Here is an 8,119-nt window from a genome sequence, read left to right on the forward strand (position 1 = left end):
ACGGTTCTGACTGCCGATAGTTCCTCGTTGGACGAGTCGATAGAGTTCTCGGCTAGTACTCTGCTAGGCCCGAGTTCGAGTCTCCGGCCGGCCAATGAAGAATTAGAGGAATTTATTTCTGGTGATAGAAATTAATTTCTCGCTATAATGTGGTTCGGATTCCACAACAAGCTGTAGGTCTCGTTGCTAGGTAACCAATTGGTTCTTAGCCACGTAAAATAAGTCTAATCCTTCTGGCCAGCCCTAGGAGAGCAGTTAATCAGCTCAGTGGTCTGGTTAAACTACTTAACTTTTCTGACTGCCGATTATGTACTCGGAATTCTTTAAATTTCAAGGATTGGTTATCATTACATAATCTATCTTCAGTTTAAAGGTTAATTGTTCATTGTTCATTTTCCAGCCAATATTTTTCAGCAGAAAGCTGTTAAAAGGTTCTCAGAAATTTCAGGCACAAAACTTAAATATAGTTACATTACCATCAAATGGTTCAGTTTCCTTTAGCAATACAAAGGCTACAAAACCATGACCTGTACCTGAAGTATCGGTAAATTTAAAAGCAAAGCATTAGAAACTAAGAGGTTAAGCTTTTCCCAGTAAGGCTTAGTCGAACACTAGAGCATATTACAGCATTAAGGAAATCGAGCTTTGATGCAGTTCATGATGAAGTCTCTATTTGAGTATTGACATTTGTCCTTGAACGATTACAGGACTCCCCCACAAGAAGACATAATTACTTCGAAATAATCGCTGATCCTTGACGTTCTGTCAGCTTACTCAGTCATCTTGAGCATGTCATTTTCCTTCTGAAGATAAATATAGAAAGACTGGCTGGCCTGTTTGCTGGACGTAATTCACAGCTGGCTTAAGACGGAAGTCCTCAAAATTTCATATTTACAATAGCAAGTCAGCTCCTGCTAATTATTTGTTATTTTCGTAATGTAATCCGACCATTCCACAATCTTGAACGGCACATTTTTCCTTCATTGAAAAACTTTGCAGAACTTGCGATCTCGTCAAATTGTCTGTGAAATATTGATCTAATAATAGCGTCTAAATGCAACAAATAAATATTACTGTCTTGAATCTGAATGTTTAAAAATTACTTTTCAAATATATCCACATGATCTCAGTCATATTTTTATCCAGGAGATGCCAGCACAAATCACCACCTTCCGTATTTATCGTATCGTCACCTACGCTTTCAGTATATCCTAAATTAATCTCACGAATGAGGAATCGCTCTGCAAAGAACTTTAATCGGTTCTTTTGACCTGCTCTGTTAAGCCGCGTGATTTATCTTCAGATCGGAGTAATAACAGTTAATATTTCGTAATTCATGTTTTGTTTAATTATTATAAATTGCAGCTTGGTAAATTTATCCCCCCAGAGGGCGAACATTTATGAAAATGAAGGGGCAGTTATTCCAGATGGCGATCTCTTTCATGACATAAATTAAGCTCTGCAGACTTTGTGGCATTTGTGGCATTAAGTCAGGGATAAACATCTTTGGAAATATGGTATGGTGCCAGAGAGAAGGGGAGTTGTAATTGTAATGAGCTCATGGTGTCCCCATGAATGGAGAAGTTGGCTCTGTTCAGTTGAGTGTGAGGGCATTTGCTCTCTCCCATCGAATGCCCCATTCTTTATCTGCTTTTATTTTTTAATTAGACAGCAGAGAGACAGATGGCAATTGTAGTTTGAACCATATTTTAAGAGAGGATCGACTTCTTATCCTGGCTGGATTTTTATTCATATTTAAGAACTTACATACATGTATGTACACATATACATTACATCCTTGGTGTATGTAACTCACAAGTTAAAGGGCATTCGATATTAAATGATATTTGTGACTTAATATTTGTGAACACACACACACCTATTTTCACACCTATTTTAATATACTGTACAAATATATTGTATAATATATATATATATATATATATATATATATATATATATATATATATATATATATATATATATTTGTTTATTTATTTATATATAAAATCACATCTCTTTTAGTAGTTCAAGAGGGTATGCATTTCGCACAACCCAGTTCTCGTTTGCAACATGCAAATAATTTTAGTGGCGTGTAAAAACTGAAAGCAATATTTTTGGTGGCATGCAAAATGTATTCTATTACGACGGTGCCACATTTATTTGAAAAGCAAGGCAGTAATGCCGTTGTTGCCCAACAGGAACAGTATTTTCTCAAAGTGAAAGGCGAAGGAAAGGAATGATTTTCGTTTCCTCGGCAAATTCAATTTTAGTAAGAAGAAAGGGCCTGGGAATTAAAGTTGTGGTCTGTTTTTATGTTCATGTGCATGAGATTATAAACATTGATACGTCTTGTGATGTCTTAGTCTTAAGAAAAGTCTTGGAAAGTAAGAAGCTCTCTCTCTCTCTCTCTCTCTCTCTCTCTCTCTCTCTCTCTCTCTCTCTCTCTCTCTCTCTCTCTCTCTCTCTCTCTCTCTATAGCCCCATGACCTCTTTTCTTGACAACAGCAGATGCTGGTATTATCTGCAGGTGGGTGGACTAGTGGGCGGCAGGCCGGGAGCGAACCACTGAAGTAGAAAATTGAATTGAACACTGCACCACTCAGCCGTATATGCATACATACATACGCACGTACGTACACACACATATACAGTGTATATATATATATATATATATATATATATATATATATATATATATATATATATATATATATATCAAGCTACAAATGTTGAATATCAACGAATTGTATATTCAACATTTGTAGCTGAATGTTTGCGAATGCAATAAGTGGCACAGTAATGTGATTAATAAATATTATATATATATATATATATATATATATATATATATATATAATATACATTTATATATATATAATATACATTTATATATATATATATATATATAAATGTATATTATATATATATATATATATATATATATATATATATATATATATATTGTGTGTGTGTTAAGAATGTATGTATATTTATATAGCCAGGGGCAAAATTTTTTTTTTCTAAAGTTGCGATTTTATTTGCTAATAAACGTCTATGCTGTAGTTTTTAAGGGAAAGTATTTCATCGTTTGCCACCCAGAAGATCATCTATGATGTTAAGTCCCGATGTGTACAGTGCGTTACAGTATAATGTACAAGCGGTGTTACATGAGTAACAATCGCAAATCAAATATTAATATTAACAATACAAGTTCCATCCAGTAAGAAGGGAAAAGAGTATGTTAGCGATTAAAACCTATCCCTAATGAGACTGGATTAAAAACTATTCCTAATGAGTCTGGTTCGGTCATTTTCTGTTCATCATAGATATTATCGGGGTTAGACTTGGTAATTAATCAAAGCCTTATGACTCACGGTTTTGCTATTTCTACGTCAGATTAAGAAGTTCGATTAATATGGTTTGATTATTTTGGCGTTTTGTGTAACGGTGCAAAGAGCATCTTCGGTATCAGTTGCAGTTCAGTTTTTGTCACCTTTCGAAAATGTGCTGAAATAATCGCTTGTGATGTGAAACATTTGTATGAAAGTGCATCCATTCCAACATTTGAAACCGGAAGCATAATCTTTCAAAGTGAAAATAACTCCGAAAATGGTCCCCCTTTTTTTTTTTTTTCAAAAAATCCAGCGCTTACTAATCCAAGGGTAATTTGTCTGTTACTCTGTTTAATATTACACTGTTGGAAGTGCCACTTATCTGGTGTCCTTTAACACGCTTCAGCACAGTCACTGTCCATGTTCAAAGGCAACGAAAATACCGGCTGATGAAGAGAACTTTTGGAAACATCACCATTAAAAAAAGAAACGTTTACTAGAAATATCTGCAAAGGAACTGCTTCTAGATTTTATTAGAAGTATCTACAAAGAAACTGCTTCTAGATTTTATTAGAAATATCTACAAAGGAACTGCTTCTAGATTTTATTAGAAACGTCTACAAAGAACCTGCTTCTAGATTACAAATGAAGTAACTGAGGCATACGGAACGAAAACTTTTGAATAAAAACAAAGGCATGAAATTGATTATGTTTATACTAAAGAAGGAGGCTCAGTAAGTACGGACGAACACAGCGAACCGAGTCTGTAGAAAGCGACGCGATGGATGAAACTGACAATTCATATAGTATGTCATTTCAGGGTCATGTCTCGAAATCGTTATATACTCGTATATGCATCCGGAACTCTGCAAAGCAACTGCCACATGCAAAGATAATAAGCGTAGTCCCTGCTTGGTTCTTAACGCAGTTCTGAAAAATCCCATTCTTTTACCTGGCAGAACTATGATTGAGCCTCGGAAATTTCGCTGTCAAGGAGTTAAAAAAAAAAAAACTGGCATCAGGAAGTAAAAAAAAAAAAAAATTACGAATATTAAATTTATTAGGAAAAGGGAGAAGGCACTTTTGACACTCCGCATGATCATTGTATTTTAGCTACAAACCCAAGTTTATCATATAGCGCCATAATGTCACAGAGCTGTTGATATTTGCGAAGCATTCACGTTCGTAATTACAAACACAGACTCAGCGCAAACTTCAAAAGCGGTTGTATGTGACAGTCCAAACGTAAACAAGGTGTATGCAAGTGGTGTTATCAGGAGGCTGGTATTATTTTTGCAAAGACCGGTGCAGTGGTTTATGTGTTTGTTACAGTGGTAATGAACTGCTTCTCAGAAAATATTTCCAAGTCCTGGATCAGGCACAGTTATCATTTTTACCAGACAACATAGTCTCGTATCTTAGCAACTATCGGAAATATCTTCTTTTACAAAGCCTGCCTCAGCATTCGAAGTGGAATATTATTTTGCGCCGTCTTTTTCAGTTTTTTACATGAACGCTCTCAGCCAAGTGATCAAGTTATCATTTTTGCAATGATCATCTTAGCAACTATCGAATATCTTCTTTTACAAAGCCTGCCTCAGGATGAGCAAGTTTTTCGGAAAATCTCACTGATCTTTAGAAATATTTCTGGATGAGCAACTACTGATCTTTAGAAATATTTCTTGAAAACTTTGTCATTAAAAATATATAAAGTTGATAGCATCACCGTGACAAGACCCATTTGCTTTAATACGAAATCAGATGGAGTATAAAGTTCAGTATGAAACTGCCAAGCCTTTGAAGTGTTAAAAACATAGAGTAACGTAATTTACGATCAGCTTTTGCTTTTCATCTTGCATTACTCAAGATGAATAACAAAAGCTGATCGTATATTACGTTACTCTTTGTTTTACACTGCAAAGGCTTGGTAATTTTACACTGAACCTTGTACGCCGTCATGATTTTATATTAAAGCAAATGGTCTTGTCAAGGTGATGCTAAGAACTTTTTATAAATTTAATGACAGCTTTTCAAGGTAGGTGAAAAGATTAAAAAAAAAAAATTATTTCTAGAGAAGATAAAAAAAAATTTTTCTAGAGAACTATAATTATTCCTCATCTGGAAAAAATATTCTTGTATATGCTGTGGTTGTTAGCGATAAGCATTTTCAGTAACAGACGCTATAAAATTAAGTTAAAAATGCTCCGAAGTTTCTTCGGCGCAGTCGAATTTTCTGTACAGCGTATAATGTTGTACAAAACTTTCAGCCACGGTCCGGTGGTGGCTTCAGTCACGGCCCATGAAACTCAGCCGCGGTCCGGTGGTGGTGTGTGGTTGGTAACTATCGCGGTGACAGAAGTACGATTATGGCTAACTTTAACCTTAAATAAAATAAAAACCAATGAGGCTAGAGGGCTGCAATTTGGTATGTTTGATGATTGGAGGATGGATGATCAACATATCAATTTGCAGCCCTCTAACCTCGGTAGTTTTTAAGATCTGAAGGCGGACAGAGAAAGTGTGGACGGACAGACAAAGCCATCTCTTGATGGAAAACAAAAAATTGCAATCGCTTACAGCCTGTGACACAATAGGGGTATTTGTTAAAGAATTATTAAAACTAAACTTCCAAGCTTCATCTACATGGATATGAACAATCCTTCCAGTGCTTAACGCCCTCATCAAAAGCGAAGTTGATCATCATTCTCAAGCAGCTGAGTGGAATGTTGAGGAAATTTCATCTGCAAATGTTGCAGTTGTCGGGTATGATACAGCCACGGTATAATTCCTTCAAGAAATCTTGTAGAGAAATTCCAAATATTGAAAGCAAAACAAACTTTCAGTAACTCCGGAGCTCAGATACTGATGCAAAATGTATGTTGACCATAATATAACATTTCTAGTATATTTTTCCAAAAAAAAAACTGATTTTCACGAAAAAAAAAAATTCATTCTGAATTTCTTTTTCCTTTTAGATATTTCCCAAAAATGCAAGAAAGCGAATGAATAGAATTGCAAAATGTATATATATTTTTTTTTTAATTTCAGTGATATGCAATGGACAAATCAACTTTTGAAAAATGTTTGAGTTCTCAATCCTTTCGAAAAATGTTTTGGTTTCCAAATCTGAAATTCATGTATTTCTCCCCTTGTTCTGTTGCATAAGTAATCTTAGTCCTGCAAGAAGCTGTAGAGTGCAACAACGTCTGAGCAGAGAGAAGCCCCAGAAAACCAGAGGAAAAATATATTTCCTGTTTTCATCATCAGTGTTTGTGAATAAGCCTTGGGAAATAAAAATTGCGATGAATTATGTATAGGATGTATGTAATATACTGGTGAGAAGAAGTTCCTCGTTGGGATAGTGGGTTCTGTTCTCAGCTAGGACTCTGCTGGGCGCGAGTTCGAATCTCCGAACGGCCAATGAAGAATAAAAGGAATTTATTTCTGGTGATAGGAATTCATTTCTCGCTGTAATGTGGTTCGGATTCAACAATAAGCTGTAGGTCCCGTTGCTAGGTAACAACTGGTTCTTAGCCACATAAAATAAATCTAATCCTTCGGGCCAGCCCTAGGAGAGCTGTTAATCAGCTCCTCAGTGGTCTGGTTAAACTAAGGTAATACTTATCTGTAACTGGTGAGAAGAGACAGATTCAAATACAAAAAACCAAAGGAAAATATAGAATTCCTGTGTTTATCATTCAGTGTTCTTGGATAAGCCATGGAAAATAAAAATTGTGATGAATTATTTCTAAATGCATTTTATATACTCCTGAAAGAGAAGACAGATTCAAATAACGGTGGTATATATTAGGTGTGTGTGTGTATGTGTGTGTGTGTGAATGTTGGTTAATAGTAAATCAAAAGTATTAAAATTTCGTGAATGCATATTACGATAGCCGAAGGATGAAACGTAGAGAATTACAATGTTACAATAATACATTTCTGAATGGATTATCCCAATCCAGAGAGAAGCCCAAACAAACGGCAGAAAATTAGAGGGAGAACGACTGAAAATAATGCGGCAGCTAAACGTCTAAGGACCGTCCAATCCCGCCCACCAAGGGACCCGGGTATCAACCCCCCACCCCCCTAGACGCCTCTGCGGATTCTGTTCCCGATAGCTCAAATCTCGGAAACCTAATCTGAGGCTACTAATTGAAAATGGATGTTAACAAGCCCGGCCGGCTCAACCGCGCGAGGTCGTTTTTGCCGGCGAATTGGCTGTTGGCTGCTGCAGTCCGCGTTTCCGCCTGCGGTGGGCCTCCTGGCCCTGCTTTTTATTATTGGAACATGAATGGGGATCTGGCCCAGAATGAAAAGCTTTGGGTAATGACGCTCCGTTTTGTTTTGTTATCATGGAATTTTGTTTTCAGTATTTTCCAATTTATCTCATTTACTCTTCATTTCTTTTCTAACATAACTTTTTTTTTTCTGAGTAAAAACAAATCTTAATTAATTAGCCATACCACGTTGAAAGCACCGCTTCTCGTCCGATCAGCTAAAGTTAAGCAACGTTGGGTCTGGTCAGTACTTGAATCGGTGGCCTCCTGGGAACACCAGATGCTGTTTCAGATGAACACCATATTCTTTGGAAGCTTGACTTTCAAAGTCAGTGACCCATGTGGGCTTGTTCCATACGAATTGGGTTCGTCTTACTAATAATAATAATAATAATAAGTTCAAGGAAATCTCAAATTAGAATGAAACCCATAAATATGGATACGAAGCTTAGAGAAAATCCGTACTTAAGACCAGAAATTAGACTTCCTTGAAATTTCCATCGT

At 36.1% G+C, this 8,119-nt stretch overlaps 1 pseudogene; it reads left to right on the forward strand.

Moving 5' to 3' along the window:
• Positions 1-7,787: 7,787 nt before the first annotated feature.
• LOC136833579 (5S ribosomal RNA) lies at positions 7,788-7,907 on the forward strand (annotated as a pseudogene).
• The last annotated feature ends 212 nt before the right edge of the window (positions 7,908-8,119 follow it).

Source organism: Macrobrachium rosenbergii, chromosome 51 (genome assembly GCF_040412425.1).
Source record: "Macrobrachium rosenbergii isolate ZJJX-2024 chromosome 51, ASM4041242v1, whole genome shotgun sequence".
NCBI classification, from domain to species: domain Eukaryota; kingdom Metazoa; phylum Arthropoda; class Malacostraca; order Decapoda; family Palaemonidae; genus Macrobrachium; species Macrobrachium rosenbergii.